Source organism: Neoarius graeffei, chromosome 7 (genome assembly GCF_027579695.1).
Source record: "Neoarius graeffei isolate fNeoGra1 chromosome 7, fNeoGra1.pri, whole genome shotgun sequence".
Classification (NCBI taxonomy): domain Eukaryota; kingdom Metazoa; phylum Chordata; class Actinopteri; order Siluriformes; family Ariidae; genus Neoarius; species Neoarius graeffei.
This window is the reverse complement of record NC_083575.1, coordinates 49,919,339-49,940,137: the sequence shown is the minus strand read 5'-3', so window position 1 is coordinate 49,940,137 and position 20,799 is coordinate 49,919,339. Positions and strand designations below refer to the sequence as shown.

General features: G+C 44.8%; 1 protein-coding gene across 1 annotated transcript in view; it reads right to left on the bottom strand.

The window, feature by feature from the left end:
- Window positions 1-20,799, bottom strand: part of pcdh15a (protocadherin-related 15a) — a 396,434-nt gene that overhangs the window by 375,341 nt on the left and 294 nt on the right. The window lies entirely within an intron of this gene.

Here is a 20,799-nt window from a genome sequence, read left to right as displayed (position 1 = left end):
GCATGTTGGGTATAGAGCTGGTCCAGTGTTCCGTGACCGGGATGAAAACCGCATTGTTCCTCCTGGATCCGAGGTTCGACTATTGGCTGAATTCTCCTCTCCAGTACCCTGGAGTAAACCTTCCCGGGGAGGCTGAGAAGTGTGATTTCCCCTATAATTTGAGCACACTCTCCGGTCCCCTCTCTTAAAAAGAGGGACTACCACCCCAGTCTGCCACTCCAGAGGCACTGTCCCTGACCGCCACGCGATGTTGCAGAGGCGTGTCAGCCAAGACAGCCCCACAACATCCAGAGACTTGAGATACTCAGGGCAGATCTCATCCACCCCCAGTGCCTTGCCACCAAGGAGGTTGCAAACCACCTTAGTGACTTCGGCTTGGGTAATGGACGAGTCCACCTCTGAGTCATCAGCCTCCGCTTCCTCAATGGAAGACGTGACAGTGGGATTGAGGAGATCCTCGAAGTATTCCTTCCACCGCCCGACAATGTCCCCATTCAAGGTCAACAGCTCCCCACCCGCACTGTAAACAGTGTTGGCAGAGTACTGCTTCCCCCTCCTGAGGCGCCGGATGGTTTGCCAGAATTTCTTCAAGGCCGACCGATAGTCCTCCTCCATGGCCTCACTGAACTCCTCCCAGTTCCGAGTTTTTGCCTCCGCAACTGCCCGAGCTGTGGTACGCCTGGCCTGCCAATACCCATCAGCTGCCTCAGGAGTCCCGGAGGCCAACATGGCCCGATAGGACTCCTTCTTCAGCTTGACGGCATCCCTTACTTCCGGTGTCCACCACCGGGTTCAGGGATTGCTGCCACGACCGGCACCGGAGACCTTGCGGCCACAGCTATGAACAGCCACATCTACAATGGAGGTAGAGAACATGGTCCACTCAGACTCAATGTCCCCCACCTCCCTTGGAAGCTGGGAGAAGCTCTCCCGGAGGTGGGAGTTAAAGATCTCCCTGACAGAGTGATCGGCCAGACGTACGTTTGGGCCTGCCAGATCTATCCGGCTTCCTCCTCCACCAGCAGATCCAACTCACCACCAGGTGGTGATCAGTTGACAGCTCAGCCCCTCTCTTCACCCAAGTGTCCAAGACATAGGGCCGGAGATCAGATGAAACAACAACAAAGTCGATCATCGACCTCCGACCTAAGGTGTCCTGGTGCCATGTGCACTTATGGACACCCCTATGCTCGAACATGGTGTTCGTTATGGACAAACCGTGACTAGCACAGAAGTCCAATAACAAAACATCACTCGGGTTCAGATCGGGGAAGCCATTCCTCCCAATCACTCCCCTCCAGGTGTCACTGTCGTCGTCCATGTGAGCGTTGAAGTCCCCCAGTAGAACAATGGAGTCCCTAGTCTGAGCACCTCTCAGTACCTCTCCCAGGGACTCTAAGAAGGCCGGATACTCTATACTGCTATTCGGTCCACAGGCACAAACAACAGCAAGAGCCCTCTCCCCGAGCCGAAGGCGCAGAGAGGCGACCCTCTCGTTCACTGGGGTAAACTCCAACACATGGCGGCTGAGCTGGGGAGCTATAAGCAAGCCCACACCAGCCCGCCGCCACTCACCATGGGTGACTCCAGAGAAGTGGAGAGTCCAGCCCCTCTCGAGGACCTGGGTTCCGGAGCCCAAGCTGTGTGGGGAGGTGAGCCCGACTATCTCTAGCCAGTACTTCTCAACCTCCCGCACAAGCTCAGGCTCTTTCCCCCCCAGCAAAGTGACATTCCATGTCCCAACAGCTAGCCGCTGTGTTCGGGGATCAGGTCGTGGAGGCCCCTGCCTTCAACTGCCACCCAATCCACACTGCACCAGCCCCCTATCGCTACCTCTGTGGGTGGTGAACCCACAGGAGTTCAGGCCCACGTCACCGCTTCGGGCTGAGCCCGGCCGGGCCCCGTGGGCAAAGGCCCGGCCACCAAGCTCACGCATACGAGCCCCAACCCTGGGCTCAATTACGTATATTGATTCCTCTTCATTCTTCATGATCGTTTTGTCTTCAACTGACATTTGGCCATATGTTGACCTTTCTTCCTTATTGTGTCACTATAACATCAGTGTTTCCACCTTTGAGGCAGAGAGTCTATCCATAGTAACACTACCCTTGCCATACAGGATCACTGACAAGCCATTCCAAACCCTTTTTTTTTTTTTTTACAGAATATGGCCCATCTTTTCTGCCTTTTATTAAGTCATGATTCAGAGCAGGATGTTGGTTTTATTATTGTGAAAAGAAAGTCACTGAACTGAATCAATACATGCTACAAGGTTTATGGGTTTACTTTCTTAAGAATTTTTGCCTTTACTGACCTAATTGACAGTGTATAATCTGTGTAGCTTTGAGTATTACTGGCACTACAATGGTCAGCCACACTGAGGAAAATCTGTGTGCTGCTGACAGACTGCTCTGATATTTGCAGTTGCATAGCCAGATTCTATTCTGCCTAAGAAATAATCTTTTTCTTGTGTAACTGTTTCTCAAATTGTCAGGAGAATTTTAATCTAGGCCTTCCACTGATTGTTTGTTTGTTTGTTTGTTTGTTTGTTTGTTTGTTTGTTTGTTTGTTTGTAAGAGAGTTTGAAAGTAATACTTCTCATATTAGAGCTAGTGTCTTGTTCTTTTGCATACTTGGGTTCTTTTATAGCACTGCAACATCATCTTTGAAGCAAGGTAAATTCCTGTAAAGCCTTTGAATCCTCTGATTTGATAATAGGCCAGGTGAGAACTTTCTCCAGGCATTTAAAAAAAACACACACAAAAAAAAACAAGAGTGCTCTGAGAGCACAATATCCCCCGCTGGCAACTATGCCATAACTCTGGTAAAATGCGACTGAATTGAACAAAATTGCAATATGCAGATTACCGACATATAACAAAGAATCCTGCCAAGTTTCGTGAAATTCCTCCAAAAATTATGAAAGGAGTTAATTTCAGAAGGTGAGTACCCTTCCCGGGACGGATGGACATCGCCATGACATAATCCCCTTCAGGCCTTTCGGCCAGCGGGGGATAAAAATTGTGAGCGAAGTTGATTTCAGAAAGCAAGCACACCTTGATGAAATTGCCAAGGTACAGTACACGTTTGTTAATAATCAAGGGCATAACTCTGGTAAAATTTGCCCAAATTATACGACATTTCAATATGCATATAACTGTCATATAACAAAGCCTTTTGCCAAGTTTGGTGAAATTTCTCCACAAATTGTGAGAGGAGGTGATGTCAGAAGAATGTACACCCTCATGAAATTGTCAAAGTACAAGTTATTTAATCAAGGGTCAAAACTCTGGTAAAATTTTCACAAATGAAATTAAATCACAATATGCATATTACCATCATATAACAAGGCCTTTTGCCAAGCTTCAAGAAATTTGTCCAAAAATTGTGAGAGGAGTTGATGTCAGAAGGCAAGCACACCTTCATGAAATTGTGAAAGTACAAGGTTGTTAATCAAGGGCCACAACTCTGGTAAAATGTGACCGAATTGAACAAAAATAACAATATGCATACTACCGACATATAACAATGCCTCTTGTCAAGTTTCATGAAATTCCTCCAAAAACTGTGAGAGGAGTTGATTTCAGAAGGAAAGCACACTTATGAAATTATCAAATTATAATTTTGTTAATCAAGGGCTGTAACTCTGATAAAATGTGACCCAATTTAACGAAATTACAATATGTGTAGTACCGACAGATAACAAAGAATCCTGCCAAGTTTCATGAAATTCCTCCAAAAATTGTGAGAGGAGTTGATTTCAGAAAGTGAGCACCCTTCCTGGGACGGATGGATGTACGGAAATTGCCACGACATAATGCCCCTTCGGGCCTTTCGGTCAGCAGTGGATTGAAAAAACTGTCATGGTAACCATCTCTTTTACTTTCAGGCATTTGCTAAAATGAATGGATAAAGGATTTATATCGTAGAATGTTTGCATCAGAAAAAAAACCTGACTTTTTTTGAAATGTTGAAAGAATTCACTACTCAATATAAATACTTGTAATGTGCTATTTTAAAGCATTTTGTAAAGACTATCCTGTTCCTGTAGTGTCCTTGGTTGAGCTAGAATTCCCTCCTTTCACTGAGCTGTGTGCAGGGAGGTCTGTGTAAAGCTATCAGAGGTCTGCACTATGTTCTGCTGCTGGAGATCATGTAGCGGAACAATCCTACTGGGATCAACAGAAGATAGATTTCCTGCATCAAGCAGACCAGGAAATTGTTCACAGACCCCCCTCTTTAGGCAGCACAATTAGTGTGTTTGCAAATTTTGTGCTCAACTGCATATTGTCCAGATATTCATTATCCATGTATTTCTGTTCTGAGCATTTCTGAGTTAATTTTGGCTGTTGTGGCTGCCAATTCAGTTTGAATTGGTAACTCTCCCCCACAGTTCATCACTTTGCAAGTATAACTACTCACGTATTTACTCCATAGCATGCTTTTGCTGCAAAACAGTGACTTTGGTTCGTAAAGCTGCCATCTCTGTCCTTATTTTGTCTCCCTCGTGTATCATGTTTACATACTGTATGACTCCTTGAAAGCTTTGCATTCAGCAAGCATGCTCAACAAGCATATTTGCTTTCACTTTGGCTCCATCCTCAGTGTCAACCATGAGCATGAATAACGTTCATAGGCTGGCGTAAGGTGTGATATTTTATTCCCATTTTTAACTCTCACTTGCTGTTGACACATTCCACTGTGGAATTTTGATTGATTCATTCACCCAAAGCCAATTATCCATCCATTCATCCACCCATCATCCATCCGTCCATCCAGTAGATTCAAATGAATGCTTGCATGCATGCAGCCTAGCCAAAAGTAGAGACCAGCATACCTGAAGTGAAGCACTACTTTCATTTCATTTGCCAGTCTGATACATACATACATACATACATACATACATACATACATATTTATTTATTTATATCTATCCACGTTTACTGGATATAAGCAATTGCACGGTCTGATTGGCAACTCTACTAGTAGGATGTCAGTTCATATACTGTGAGTAGAGAAGAACAAAAACACGAAATGGCAGAGCGTGTTGCTGAACCAACCGAGGACGAAATAAAAACTCTACTTGAAAACAAAACCCCCCAAAATACAAAAAAGGCAACAAAATATGGAATAAAACTATTTGATGGTAAGAACATATCTTTTTTTTAATTGTTCAAGAATTATTATTATAGCATTTTTCAGAAATTGCTACTGTCATTTTGCTGGTTTATTTATATTCTAAGCGGAAATGATTTTGTTGGACGTTTTGTATCAAGTTTTTATTTATCAAATTTGCGAAAAATAAAAATGCTCTGCTTCTCAAAATCCAGTGAATGTGGATAGAATAAAATGGTTATTCCAGTCAATCTCGTCGTACATGACTTATAGCCAACTCGGTGCTATGCACCTCATCGTCTATTAGCTCATACACAACTCGATTTTGTGGAATAACTGTTAAATATATATGATATTACACAGTTAAGCGAAGAAATGAAGTTAATCTTCTCGTGTTGAAAAATATTTTCACTCGTTTGCTTCGCTCACTCATGAATATCTTCACCACTCAAAGATAAACTTCATATCTTTGCTCAACCATGTACAATGTTCTTTATATTATATGGCCGCATCCACAAAAAAACAAAAACAAAACACAAAACAAACAAAAAAGCAAGTTACTGAAAAGAATTTTAATTTTGAACTGGTTCGCCATTTTGACAACGCGGGAAAACACTGGGAGTGACATCATCAGAGTGAAATACTGAGAATTATTATACATACAGGACACTTTTTGATGGAATAAAAACATGTTTTCTATTCCCTTCTAGCAGGTTTCATTCATTTGGTTTGAGAATCAAGGAAACCCAGGAAAATCAACCATTATTATTTAAATAATATTGGCTGGCTTTTTTTCATGGTATATCAGATATATTCCATTCGTCTTCGACTCGTTCAATATCATGCTAGCTGAATGGAATATTGATTGATTGATTGATTGATTGATTGATTCCAAACAGTAAAGAAGATATAAAAAAACAAAAATAAAAAATGCAATAATCAAAACATTGCCATAAACAAACAGAATAGCGTAGTCACAAGGCAGTAACATAATAATGTTCGGAAAGGATTAGGAAGAAGTAAATAACTTATCAAATCCTAACCCTCTATACCACCGCTAATCAAATGTCACTTTCCGCCATAATAAACTATATATACAAAAGAAAGCAAAAGCAGCAACAAAAAAGAAAACAACATACCAAGACATACCAACATGGTATAATATCAATCAAATCATATGTACAGATACTTATGTTATGCATATATACACACATACAATACGTACATACAGTACATACATATACACATACACATACCTATAACTATACACATATCCATACATACACAGATACCCATAATATCATAATTATGCATATTATGCATATATATTATATATAATTATGCATATGCATATATATATTGTGGCAGCGGGGGCGTGGCCAAGCATCGGTCTGTGATCGGAGGGCGGAGTCGGGGAAGGTAAGTGGCAGAATCACTGCACCTGAGGTTGATTAATGTGTTTGTGTGTCTTCCCCAGTGACCGCGCCCTATTTAAGGAAGAGAGCGAGAGCAGAGAGGGCTCTCTCCCCAACCAGACAACTGGAGTGTGTGTGTGTATGTGTATAGTAAGGCTGAAAAGCTATAATAAACGGGTTTTGTGAACTCAGTTCTGGCCTGCCGTCCTTCTGTGATCCACCCACCCATCCGAACTGCTACAGTGGTGCCAAAACCCGGGAATTGGAGCGACGAAGCCGAACAGCCCCATGGAGTCCTCCCCTTTTGCTGAGCTGGTCCACGCCCTCGGCACGGCCCAGCAAAGCCAGCACCAGGCACTAGTCGCCCTCCGGAAGGAACAGGAACAGCGGTTCAAGGCCCTGGTGCTGGCTCAGCAGGAAGAGCGACAGGCCTTCCGGCACCTCCTTGCGTCGGCGGGGCGCCGTTCCCCTTCACACTGACGAAGATGGGCCCACAGGATGACCCCGAGGCCTTCCTCATGCTCTTTGAGCAGGTAGCCGAGACCTCAGGGTGGCCTGTGGAACAGCGTGTGGTGCGCCTCCTCCCCCTGCTAATGGGAGAGGCACAGCTGGCCGCGCTACAGCTCCCCGCCGACCGCTGGCTGGCCTACGCGGACCTTCGCCGGGCCGTCCTCCAGCATGTGGGGCACACCCCCGAGCAACAACGGCAGCGCTTCCGCGCTTTACTCTTGGAGGAAGTCGGCCGGCCGTTAGCGTTTGGCCAGCAACTCCGGGATGCCTGCGGGCGGTGGTTGAGGGCCGACAACCGTGACGCCAAGGGGATCATCGAGAGCAGTTCATCGTGCGTCTGCCAGCTGGAGCTGCAGAGTGGGTCCAGTGCCACCGCCCGGCGTCTCTGGATCAGGCAATCGAGCTGGCGGAGGACCATTTGGTTGCTGTCCCGACGGCAGGACAGCAGACAACCTCTTCTCCCCTCTCCCCTCTCTCTCTCTCCCTCTCCTCCTGTATCTCATCCTTGCCCCGTTCCCCCACCGTGGAGGCGGGGGCCGGCCCCACCCCAGCCGGCCCGCCGCACCGGTGGTGCCCTCCTGTTTCTCCCTTCTGTGTCTGTCTCTCCCCCTCCTCAGGTGAGTGAGCCCCAGAGCACCAGTGCAGAGAGGAAGCCCGGGCCAGTTTGCTGGCGCTGCAGGGCCACCTCCAACAGCAGTGCTCGGTAATGGAGGTGGGCGCAGTGGTTCGGATCCCCGACGCGCCAGGAGCTGCCCTTGATCGGGCCGGAGCGTATCGCATACCGGTGAGTATCCAAGGGAATACACATCAGGCGTTGGTGGATTCTGGTTGTAATCAGACCTCAATCCACCAAAACCTGGTGCAAGACAAGGCATTGGGGGGAGCACAATTGGTGAAGGTGTTGTGTGTGCACGGGGATGTTCACAACTACCCTTTAGTGTTGGTCCACATTTTTTTTCGAGGGGAAAAATTTATACTGAAGGCGGCGGTTAATCCTCGCCTTACCCTCTTGATAATTTTGGGGACGGATTGGCCGGGATTTGGGGAATTAATGAGTCACCTAGTGAAGAGTGGGTCCTGCCGTAGTTTAATAAGGGGAGGTCCCGGTGTCACGTTGGCGGGAGCAGCTGTCACAGAGCCGTCTACGTCAGCTCCGTGTCAGAGTGAGGAGCCGCCGGCTCCTCCTCTCTCTATCAGGGAATCCCTCGCGGATTTTCCATTAGAGCAGTCGCGAGACGAGACTCTGCGGCATGCATTTGACCAAGTGAGAGTAATTGATGGTCAAATGCTCCAGCCAAACGCCACCCCGTCCTTCCCCTACTTTGCAATTATGAAGGATAGATTATACCGAGTGATGCAGGACACTCAAACTAAAGAGCAAGTCACACAGCTGTTGATTCCGAAGAGCCGCCGGGAATTGGTATTCCAGGTGGCTCACTTTAATCCCATGGCTGGACACTTAGGGCAGGATAAAACACTAGCCCGAATAATGGCCTGGTTCTATTGGCCAGGAATTCGCGGCGATGTCCGTAGGTGGTGTACGGCGTGCCGCGAATGCCAGTTCGTAAATCCAGCGACCATTCCAAAAGCGCCTTTGCACCCTCTCCCATTAATCGAGACCCCATTCGAAAGAATTGGGACGGATCTCGTCGGACCATTGGATCGATCAACACGAGGGTACCACTTTATATTAGTTCTGGTGGACTATGCAACGCGATACCCGGAAGCAGTGCCTCTTCGCAATATCTCAGCACGCAGTATTGCGGAGGCACTCTTCCGTGTTATCTCCCGAGTTGGAATCCCGAAAGAAATTCTGACTGACCAAGGCACCACGTTCATGTCACGTACACTAAAGGAACTGTATAGGTTGTTGGGTATTAAGCCGATCCGCACCAGCATGTATCACCCACAAACGGACGGTTTAGTTTAACGGTTCAATCACACCATCAAGAATATAATTAAAAAATTCGTAAGTGAGGACGCATGTAATTGGGATAAGTGGCTCGAACCCTTGTTGTTTTCAGTGCGAGAGGTCCCACAAGCCTCCACGGGGTTCTCTCCGTTTGAATTGTTATACGGGCGTAAGCTGCGCAGCATTCTAGATGTGCTGCAGGAAAATTGAGAGGGACCTTCACCAAGTAAAAATGAAATCCAATACGTTATTGACCTGCGCGCAAAACTCCACACACTCACCCACCTAACCCAGGAGAATTTGCAGCAGGCCCAAGAACAACAAACCCGCCTGTACAACAAGGGTACGCACCTCAGGGAGTTTGCACCGGGAGATAAAGTACTCGTACTGTTGCCCACATCGAGCTCCAAATTAGTCGCCAAGTGGCAAGGACCCTTTGAGGTCACACGGCGAGTCAGGGATGTTGACTATGAGGTGAGGCGAACGGACAGGGGTGGGGCGTTACAGGTTTACCACCTCAATCTGCTCAAACTCTGGAATGAGGAGGTCCCCGTGGCATTGGTGTCAGTGATTCTGGAGAAGGCGGAGCTGGGGCCGGAGGTTCAAAAGGGAACATTGGCATCACGTACCTCTCCGGTCCCCTGTGGAGACCACCTCTCCCTGACCCAACTCGCGGAGGTTGCCCAGTTGCAGACCGAGTTTTCAGACATATTCTCGCCCCTTCCCGGCCGCACCAACCTCATAGAGCACCACATTGAGACGCCCCCGGGATGGTAGTGCATAGCCGCCCTTACAGGCTACCCGAACACAAGAAAAAGGTGGTTCGGGAAGAACTCGAGGCCATGCTCGAAATGGGCATCATCGAGGAGTCCCACAGTGACTGGAGCAGCCTGGTGGTCTTGGTACCCAAGGCCGACGGGTCGGTCCGGTTCTGTGTAGACTACAGAAAAGTCAACGCAGTGTCTAAATTCGACGCGTACGCAATGCCTCATATTGATGAGTTGCTCGATCAACTAGGCACAGCTCGCTTTTACTCGACACTGGATTTAACAAAGGGTTATTGGCAGATCCCCTTGACTCCATTATCCCGAGAAAAAACGGCCTTTTCCACACCGTTCGGCTTACACCAGTTTGTCACACTTCCTTTTGGGCTGTTTGGGGTGCTGATGGATAGGGTCCTCCGCCCCCATGCCACCTATGCGGCCGCCTACCTCGACGATATCATTATCTATAGTAATGACTGGCCGAGGCACCTCCAACATCTGAGGGCCGTCCTTAGGTCACTGAGGCGAGCGGGTCTCACAGCCAACCTGAAGAAGTGTGCGATTGGGCAGGTGGAAGTACGGTATCTGGGCTTCCACTTGGACAATGGGCAGGTGCGTCCCCAAATTAACAAGACAGCGGCAATTGCGGCCTGCCCGAGGCCCAAGACCGAAAAGGGGTGAGACAGTTCCTGGGGCTGGCTGGCTATTATCATAGGTTTATACCTAACTATTCGGACGTCACCAGCCCGCTGACTGATCTCACTAAAAAGGAGGCACCAGATCCAGTCCAGTGGACGGAGCAATGCCAGCGGACTTTTTCTGAGGTAAAGGCTCCACTGTGTGGGGGGCCACTTTTACACTCCCCTGACTTTTCTCTCCCCTTTATGTTACAGACGTATGCATCGGACAGAGGGCTGGGGGTTGTTTTGTCCCAGGAGGTGGAGGACTGCCCAGTGTTATATATCAGTAGGAAGCTGTCGGTGCATGAGGGGCGCTACAGCACCATTGAAAAGGAGTGCCTAGCGATCAAGTGGGTGGTCCTCACCCTCCGTTACTACCTGCTGGGACGCCCTTTCACCCTCTGTTCGGACCATGCGCCCCTCCAGTGGCTCCACCGCATGAAGGATGCCAACGTGCACATCACCCATTGGTATCTGGCACTCCAACCCTTCAACTTCAAGGTGATCCACAGGCCAGGGGCGCAGATGGCCGTGGCGGACTTCCTCTCCCGTCAGAGGGGGGAGTCAGCTGCAGGCCGGACAGCTCGATCGACTAGGCACAGCTCGCTTTTACTCGACACTGGATTTAACAAAGGGTTATTGGCAGATCCCCTTGACTCCATTATCCCGAGAAAAAACGGCCTTTTCCACACCGTTCGGCTTACACCAGTTTGTCACACTTCCTTTTGGGCTGTTTGGGGTGCTGATGGATAGGGTCCTCCGCCCCCATGCCACCTATGCGGCCGCCTACCTCAACAATATCATTATCTATAGTAATGACTGGCCGAGGCACCTCCAACATCTGAGGGCCGTCCTTAGGTCACTGAGGCGAGCGGGTCTCACAGCCAACCTGAAGAAGTGTGCGATTGGGCGGGTGGAAGTACGGTATCTGGGCTTCCACTTGGGCAATGGGCAGGTGCGTCCCCAAATTAACAAGACAGCAGCAATTACGGCCTGCCCGAGGCCCAAGACCGAAAAGGGGTGAGACAGTTCCTGGTGCTGGCTGGCTATTATCATAGGTTTATACCTAACTATTCGGACGTCACCAGCTCGCTGACTGATCTCACTAAAAAGGGGGCACCAGATCCGGTCCAGTGGACGGAGCAATGCCAGCGGACTTTTTCTGAGGTAAAGGCTCCACTGTGTGGGGGGCCACTTTTACACTCCCCTGACTTTTCTCTCCCCTTTATGTTACAGACGGATGCATCGGACAGAGGGCTGGGGGTTGTTTTGTCCCAGGAGGTGGAGGGGGAGGACTGCCCAGTGTTATATATCAGTAGGAAGCTGTCGGTGCATGAGGGGCGCTACAGCACCATTGAAAAGGAGTGCCTAGCGATCAAGTGGGTGGTCCTCACCCTCCGTTACTACCTGCTGGGATGCCTTTCACCCTCTGTTCGGACCATGCGCCCCTCCAGTGGCTCCACCGCATGAAGGATGCCAACGTGCAGCTCACCTATTGGTATCTGGCACTCCAACCCTTCAACTTCAAGGTGATCCACAGGCCAGGGGCGCAGATGGCCGTGGCGGACTTCCTCTCCCGTCGGAGGGGGGAGTCGGCTGCAGGCCGGACAGCCGCCCGGCCTGAGTCGGGCGGTCGGGGTATGTGGCAGCGGGCGCGTGTTCAAGCGTCGGTCTGTGACCGGAGGGCGGAGTCAGGGAAGGTAAGTGGCAGAATCACTGCACCTGAGGTTGATTAATGTGTTTGTGTGTCTTCCCCAGTGACCACGCCCTATTTAAGGAAGAGAGCGAGAGCAGAGAGGGCTCTCTCCCCACCCAGATGACTGGAGTGTGTGTGTGTGTGTGTGTGTGTGTATAGTAAGGCTGAAAAGCTATAATAAACGGGTTTTGTGAACTCAGTTCTGACCTGCCGTCCTTCTGTGCTCCACCCACCCATCTGAACTGATATATATATACACACACACACACACATACATTTTATATAATAAATATATCCGTAAGTACCCATAGCCACATATATACACTTGTATTATCAATAGAATGTTATTGTAATTCCTCCTCCCTATACCTCATAAAGATCTGTTCCTTATACCTTTTTTTAACTGGTTTAAAGTTGTACATTTCATGAGCTCCACATTCAAACTGTTCCATAGCTTTACTCCACAAATAGAAATACTGAACATTTTAACGTTGTCCTAGCACTGTGAGTTTTAAATTTAAATTTCCCCCTAAAATTATAGCCCCCCCTCTCTATTCAAGAACATTGTTTAAATATTCCTTGGTACTTTATAATTCCTTACTTTGTACATTATTACGGCAGTTTTATATTCTATAATATCCCTGAATTTTAAACATTTAGACTTTAAAAATAGTGAATTAGTATGATCTCGGTAACCAGCACTATGAATTATTCTTATATCTCTTTTTTGAAGTATAGTTATTGCATGAAGTAAACATTTGTACGTATTTCCCCACACCACTGAGCAGTAATTTAAGTACGGTAAAACCAGGGAACAGTAAAGAATGCAGAGTGAATTATAGTCCAGGACGTGCTTAGCTATACTCAAAACAGATATGCTTCTTGATAGTTTAATTAGTATGTATTTTATATGTGATTTCCAAGTAATTCTATCATCTATTATTACTCCAAGAAATGTATTATTAGAAACTCTTTCAATATCAACACCATCTACCTGTACATTTCTTGCCTTATTTATTGTATAATTATTAAATAACATGATTTTTGTTTTAGACAGATTTAATGATAATTTATTTTGATCAAACCAACTTTTTAACCTGCACAATTCTGAAGAGATTATGTTTTCTAACTCCTGTAAATTTGTTCCAGAACAAAACATATTTGTGTCATCTGCAAATAATACCATCTTAAAAATCTTTGATACATTGCACATATCATTTATATAAAGAATGAACAGTTTAGGACCCAATACTGACCCCTGGGGGACACCACAATCAATATTCAAACAAGATGACACAGAGTCACCCAACTTCACAAATTGTGTCCTGTTGCTCAAATAACTTCTTATCCAATTTAATACAACTCCCCTTATCCCATATTGTTCCATCTTATTAATTAATATATCATGATTGATATATTAATATATGATTGATATATCAATATGTATATCAATATGTCAATATCAATATATCAATATATCAATATCAATCAATACATGATTGATATATCAATATGTATATATTGAAGTATGACTGAGGAAGTAAAGATACAGGTCTGTAATTTGTGAAGTTGTGTTTGTCCCCAGATTTATACAGTGGAATTACTTTTGATATTTTCATATTGCTTGGAAATGTACCGGTTTGAAATGACAAGTTACAAATGTTTGTTAATGGTTTAGAAATCCCCCCAATAATACTTTTCACTCGTTTCATATCAATATCATTACAATCTGTGGATATTTTATTGCTACATTTATTAACTATATCAATAATTTCCCTCTCATCTACTGGTGTAAGAAACATGGAACAAGAATTCCTCTTTATAATATTATCAATACAATCATCATTTGTTACCGGATCAGAGATATTTTGAGCTAATCTTGGTCCAACATTAACAAAAAAATTATTAAAACTATTACCAGCTACATCCATGTTATAATTTTCGATACCTTTGTCATCAAAGTATTTAGGGTAATGTATTTGTCCAGAGCCATCTTTAATAATACTATTTAATATATTCCATATTCCTTTAATATTAGTTTTGCTATTATATATGAATTTACCATAATAATCCTTCCTACATCTCCTTATGATACTCATTAACTTGTTTTCATATTTTTTATATTTATTTTCTGCCTCTTTAGTTCTTAATTTAATAAATTCTCTATATAAAGTATTTTTCTTCTTACAGGCATTTTGCAATACCTTAGTAATCCAAGGTTGGTCATTATAGTTTTGTACTATATTGCTTCAGTGGGCAATTTTTATCATATAATAATTTGAATATACTTAAAAAGTTATCATATGCTCTATCAATGCTATTCTCTATATAAACTGATTCCCAGTCTTGCATTAATAAATCATTATTTAATGCAAACATGGCTTCCTCTGTCCTAACTCTTCTATACTTAAGTTTATGGTCTGTCACATTTCTCTTACAATTACAGTCATAAATTGTAAAAACTGGTAGATGATCACTAATATCTCGTCTTGTCTCGTCTTCATCCGCTTATCCGGGGCCAGGTCGCAGAGGCAGCAGTCTGAGCATGGAAGCCCAAACTTCCCTTTCCCCAGACACCTCGGCCAGCTCCTCGGGAAGAACACCTAGGCGTTCCCAGGCCAGCCGAGAGACATAGTCCCTCCAGCGTGTCCTGGGTCTTCCCCGGGGCCTCCTTCCAGGGGGACATGCCTGGAACACCTCCCCAGGGAGGCGTCCAGGAGGCATCTGAAAGAGATGCCTGAGCCACCTCAGCTGATTCCTCTCGATGTGGAGGAGCAGCGGCTCTACTCCGAGCTCCTCCCGAGTGACTGTGCTTCTCACCCTATCTCTAAGGGAGCGCCCAGCCACCCTGCAAAGGAAACTCATTTCGGCCGCTTGTATCCACGATCTTGTTCTTTCGGTCATTACCCAAAGCTCATGACCATAGGTGAGAGTCGTAACGTAGATTGACCAGTAAATCGAGAGCTTCGCCTTTTGGCTCAGCTCCTTCTTCACCACAACGGACCGGTAAAGCGACCGCATCACTGTGGAGGCTGCACCGATCCGCCTGTCGATCTCACGCTCTATCCTTCCCTCACTCATGAACAAGATCCCGAGATATTTAAACTCCTCCACTTGAGGCAGGACTTCTCCACCAACTTGGAGAGGGCAAGCCACCCTTTTCCGGTCGAGAACCATGGCCTCGGACTTGGAAGTGCTGATTCTCATCCCAGCCGCTTCACACTCGACTGCAAACCGCCCCAGTGTATGCTGAAGGTCCTGGTTTGAAGAAGCCAACAGGACAACATCATCTGCAAAAAGCAGAGATTAAATCCTGTGGTTCCCAAACAGGATTCCTTCCGGCCCCTGGCTGCGCCTAGAAATTCTGTCCATAAAAATTATGAACAGAACCGGTGACAAAGGGCAGCCCTGCCGGAGTCCAACATGCACTGGGAACAGGTCTGACATACTGCCAGCAATGCGAACCAGACTCCTGCTCCATTCGTACAGGGACCGGACAGCCCTTAGCAAACAGCCCCGAACCCCATACTCCCGAAGCACCTCCCACAGAATACTACGAGGGACACGGTCGAATGCCTTCTCCAGATCCACAAAGCACATGTGGACTGGTTGGGGAAACTCCCATAAACCCTCGAGCACCCTATGAAGGGTATAGAGCTGGTCCAGTGTTCCGCGACCAGGACGAAAACTGCATTGTTCCTCCTGGATCCGAGGTTCAACTATTGGCCGAATTCTCCTCTCCAGTACCCTGGAGTAAACCATCCTGGGCAGGCTGAGAAGTGTAATTCCCCTATAATTGGAGCACACTCTCCGGTCCCCTCTCTTAAAAAGAGGGACCACCACCCCAGTCTGACACTCCAGAGGCACTGTCCCCGACCGCCACGCGATGTTGCAGAGGCGTGTCAGCCAAGATAGCCCCACAATATCCAGAGACTTGAGATACTCAGGGCGGATCTCATCCACCCCTGGTGCCTTGCCACCGAGGAGCTTGCAAACCACCTCGGTGACTTCGGCTTGGGTAATGGACGAGTCCACCTCTGAGTCATCAGCCTCCGCTTCCTCAATGGAAGACGTGACAGTGGGATTGAGGAGATCCTCGAAGTATTCCTTCCACCACCCAACAATGTCCACAGTCAAGGTCAACAGCTCCCCACCTGCACTGTAATCAGTATTGGCAGAGTACTGCTTCCCCCTCCTGAGGTGCCAGATGGTTTGCCAGAATTTCTTCTTCTTCTTCACTAATATCATTGATTAATTTTCCACTTATAATGTTATTATATATATCATTGGTAAATATACGGTATTATCTATTAAGGTACCATAGCACTATGGTCAGTAATTCTGGTGGGTCTGGTAATTTTTGGGTGAAGACTCATACTGTACATGGTATTAATAAATTCCTCAGTCATACTGTGCTTATTAGGATTCAACAGATCAATTTTAGTATCCCCACAAATGAAGATAACTTTTTTATTATCTACTGTAAATGTCTTTTCTACCCAGTCCTTAAACACCTCTATACTAGTTTCTGGCGCTCTATATATACAGCTAATTAAAACATTTCTACTTTTTTCAATATTAATTTCAATTGTTAAACATTCTAATAAGTTATCAATCACCATTGTCATGCCATCTATTAATTTATAATTCAAATTACAGTCCACATACACCGCCACTCCTCCTCCACCATTATTTTTCCTGTTTATATAATTAAATTCATATCCAGCCAGTTCAAAATCCACTCCTTTCTCCAGGTCAATCCAGGTCTCCAATATGGCAATTATGTTGAATGGATGAGTAAACTGACTTAAGTATCTCTTGATGTGCTTGAAGTTAGCGTACATGCTTCTGCTGTTGAAGTGTATTATTGATAATTTCCCCACAGCCTCAGTGGACTGATTGTACTGTTCCTCTGTGTAATAGTGGCAATTGTCATTAATGGTTGAGAAAAAGTTATTGTCCGGGTCTATGTCATTATCTATATCCAATAGTTTATGGTTAGTGAATTCATGTGGTTTCAGTTCCAGGTTTTCATAATCAACAAGCATTTGCGTTAGCCGAGTAGTGTTCCGAATAATGGATGAAAGAGTTATTTCGGTGTGTGTCATGGTTGAGTTTGGTGTCGTGTCACGTCGGTATTGATTACCATACAGTGCCGATAGCCATCACTGGTATTTGTCCAAGTCCTCGATATTTCGTATGACCAGAACTCTTGCCTCCTCCGGTGTCCCATTCAGCTTAATGAACACTTTGCAGTTGGTGATCCATGTAGATTGAATTTTATTTTCTTTCTTCAGATGTCGTGCTTTTCTGGCGATGTCAGCATTGTGTTTTGTCAGGTGCTCGTTGATGTAGACGTTTGTACCTTTCAGTTTCCTTCCCTGTTTCAGCAATGCAGCTTTATGTTTCCGATTGATGAATTTCATGATGATGGCAGTGTTCTCCTGGTCTCTCCTGGGTAGAATGTGGCAGGCCTTGACGTTGCTGCAATCAATATCGATTCCCTTTGAGTGTAGGAATGCCGACACTATTGCTCCACGGAGTTACTGCCCAGTTCATCAGATTCTCCGTCCCTTGTCACTGCTTTTGCATATGACCTGGGTTTAATCTGAATCCCAGTGATGATGACATCGTTCATCCTGGTGTACTGTTCTAATTCAACAACTCTGCTCTCCAGGTGGGCGAGACGCCGCTCCTTCTTGGCGTTCTGCAGCCTGAGCGACTTCACTTCCCTCACCAGGTCCATGATGGTTTTCTGTTGTAGTTTAATAACAGAAACTTCTTCTGCCAGAAAGTTGAGTGACTTTTTAATGTCTTCGCCTTCCTTGGCTGTAAAGTTCTTTTTTGGTGGCATAATTCACCAATAAAGCCATCTAGTTCGTTGAAACGTTTGAAGAGTCGTTTCCTCACCTCACTGCCTTTCCGAAGTTTCCCGCCAGAGGGAGTGACATCAGCGTCTTTTAACATACACAGTTTCTGATATACCACTCAACGCCAGCCAATATTATTTAAATATGTCACTCAGATCTGTGATGCATTTTGTATGAAAAATACAAGCTTTTCAACATGAGAAGATAAACTTCACATCTTCAAGCCAACGTGTGATTTTCTTTTTATTATATTGACACATTCACAAACAAAATGTACCCAAATTTATCAAAGAGATTAATTGATTTCCTCATGAGTGACACATGGAGAATAATGTCACGGATTTGGTTCTCCATGTCCTTGATGTAAAGTATGAGTGGTGTATTTCCCAGTACATATTTGTAGTGGAATGTTTGCTGAGTTTCCTGGGTTTCCTTGATTTTAGCACAAATAGGCGAAAGGAAGGAAGATGTTAAATAAAAGATCTATGTATTCCTTTATGTGCTTACTGGCTCCAGTGCCCCACATGCAACTCCAGTTCAAGTTCACATTACGTCATGTTATATTACACAATTACAGTTACATTATGGTTAAAGAGTCAATGTTCTGGCACCAGCAGTGGCACACCTTTTAAATAGTTATCCTTCTTGATTCACAAACACAAAACAAGTAAACAATAATGCAAATGACATTTCAGATAAAATTTTAAATACATTTCTTTATTTACACTGGCTCTTACATTGTGCAAGTAGGTAGACACGCTCAGAGAAAGACAGTGATAGATGATGAAGACTGAAGGACAGTCTGCTGTGCATTCAGATTAATTTTATAAATCAGAATGGGGATCTGGGAAATTTTCACTGGTATTAAGTGAGCAAAGGAAATGTGGGTATTACTGACAATAATAGAACACGAGAAGAAAATGTCAAAAGTCAGAAGTCAAATCAACCTCGCCCACAAACTGCACAATAACTGCTCGTTTCAAATAATCTAAAATCAATAACAATAAACATTACATGAACAAACAAGGAGAGCTGAGTTAAAATGTCAGCCATAGAACACAATGCCTTTTACACACTCCCACCAACCAGAATTGTCTGGCTGTATTTACAGCTCATTTCCTCCTATCAGCAAATAAACACTTTTAGACTTTAATTGCAGTAGTCATTTTGTCCTTGGCTGACTGGAATTGAAATTCATATATCATTAACTTCTTATTTCAGGAGCCTTATCAGAGTTCAGCTCTAATAGGTTCTGTGTTAAGGATGGTGAAGACTGACAGTGATACTGAGCATTTGTGACACTAGTCTAAACAAAGAGAAGTAAATCTAACAAGATGTTTAACTAAACTTGAATTACTTCTGCTTGGTCAGTATTGAAATGGCTTCCATCAGTCTTGCAATGAAAAAATTAAACAAAATAGAAACAAAACAAGAAATGAGATGGGCATAATTAAATTATATAATATGTAATATGATATGATTATAGATCCATTAGAAGCAATTACATCAATTGCACTGCATCCTTCTTGTACTCACATATCCTCACCCCATTTCCAGAAAAGTTGGGATATTTTCCAAAATGCAAAAAAAAAAAAATCTGTGATTTGTTAATTCACGTAAACCTTTATTTAACTGACAAAAGTAAAAAAAAAAAAAAAAGATTTTCAATACTTTTACTGGCAAACTTATTTTTTTGTAAATTTAAATGAAGTTAGAATTTGATGCCTGCAACACACTCAAAAAGTTGTGACAGAGGCATTATTACCATTATATTACATCACCTTTCCTTTTAATAAACTTTTTAATCATGGCAGCAGGCCAGTCAAGTACATGCACTCTGTGTCTGTGAAGCCACACTGTTGTAGCCTGTGCAGAATGAGACCTGGCACTGTCCTGCTGAAATAAGCACGGCCTTCCCAGGAAGAGGCATTGTCTTGATGAACATGTCTGTCTAAAATCCCAATATATGCCCCAACATATCAATGGTACCTTCACACACATTCAACTCACCCATGCCGTGGACACTGATGCCCCCCATACCATCACAGATGCTGGCTTTTGCACCTTTCTTTGATAACAAACTGAATGGTCGTGTTCACCTTTGGCACTGAGAACTCAGCGTCCAGTTTTCCCGAAAACAAGCTGAAATGTGGACTCATTGGACCACAACACAAGTTTCCACTGTCTTTTGGTCCATCTGAGATGAGTTCAGGCCCAGAGAAATCAGCAGCGTTTCTGCATAGAATTGATGAATGGCTTCCTCCTTATGTAATACAGTTTCAGGTTGCATTTCTGAATGTAGCAGCAGACTATGTTAAATGACAATAGTTTTCTGAAGTACTCCCAAGCTCATGTGGCTATATTTGTCAGGCTAGTATGACAGTTTCTCAGGCAGTGCCGCCTGAGGGCTCAAAGGTCACGCGCATTCAACAGTGGTTTCCGACCTTGTCCTTGTCCTTGTCCTGAGATGTCTCCGAATTCCCTGATTTTTTTCCCCCACAATATTACGTACTGTAGATTTTGCAAGACTTAAAATCTTGCACTGATAAATGTTCTTTGTGACTTGATGAACAATTATCTCACAAATTTTGGCACAAATGAGTGAGCCACAACCCATTCTTGCTTGCAAAGACTGAGCCTTTGGTGCATGCTCATTTTATACCCAGTCATGATACCAATTAACCTGCTTATTGTGGAATCTTCCAAAAATGTTGTTACTTGAATAGCCTATAAACATTTCAGTCTTATTTTGCCTCTGTCCCAACTTGTGTGTGTGTGTTGCAGTCATCAAATTCTAGCTTCATTTATATTAAAATAAATACAATTAAGTTAGTCAG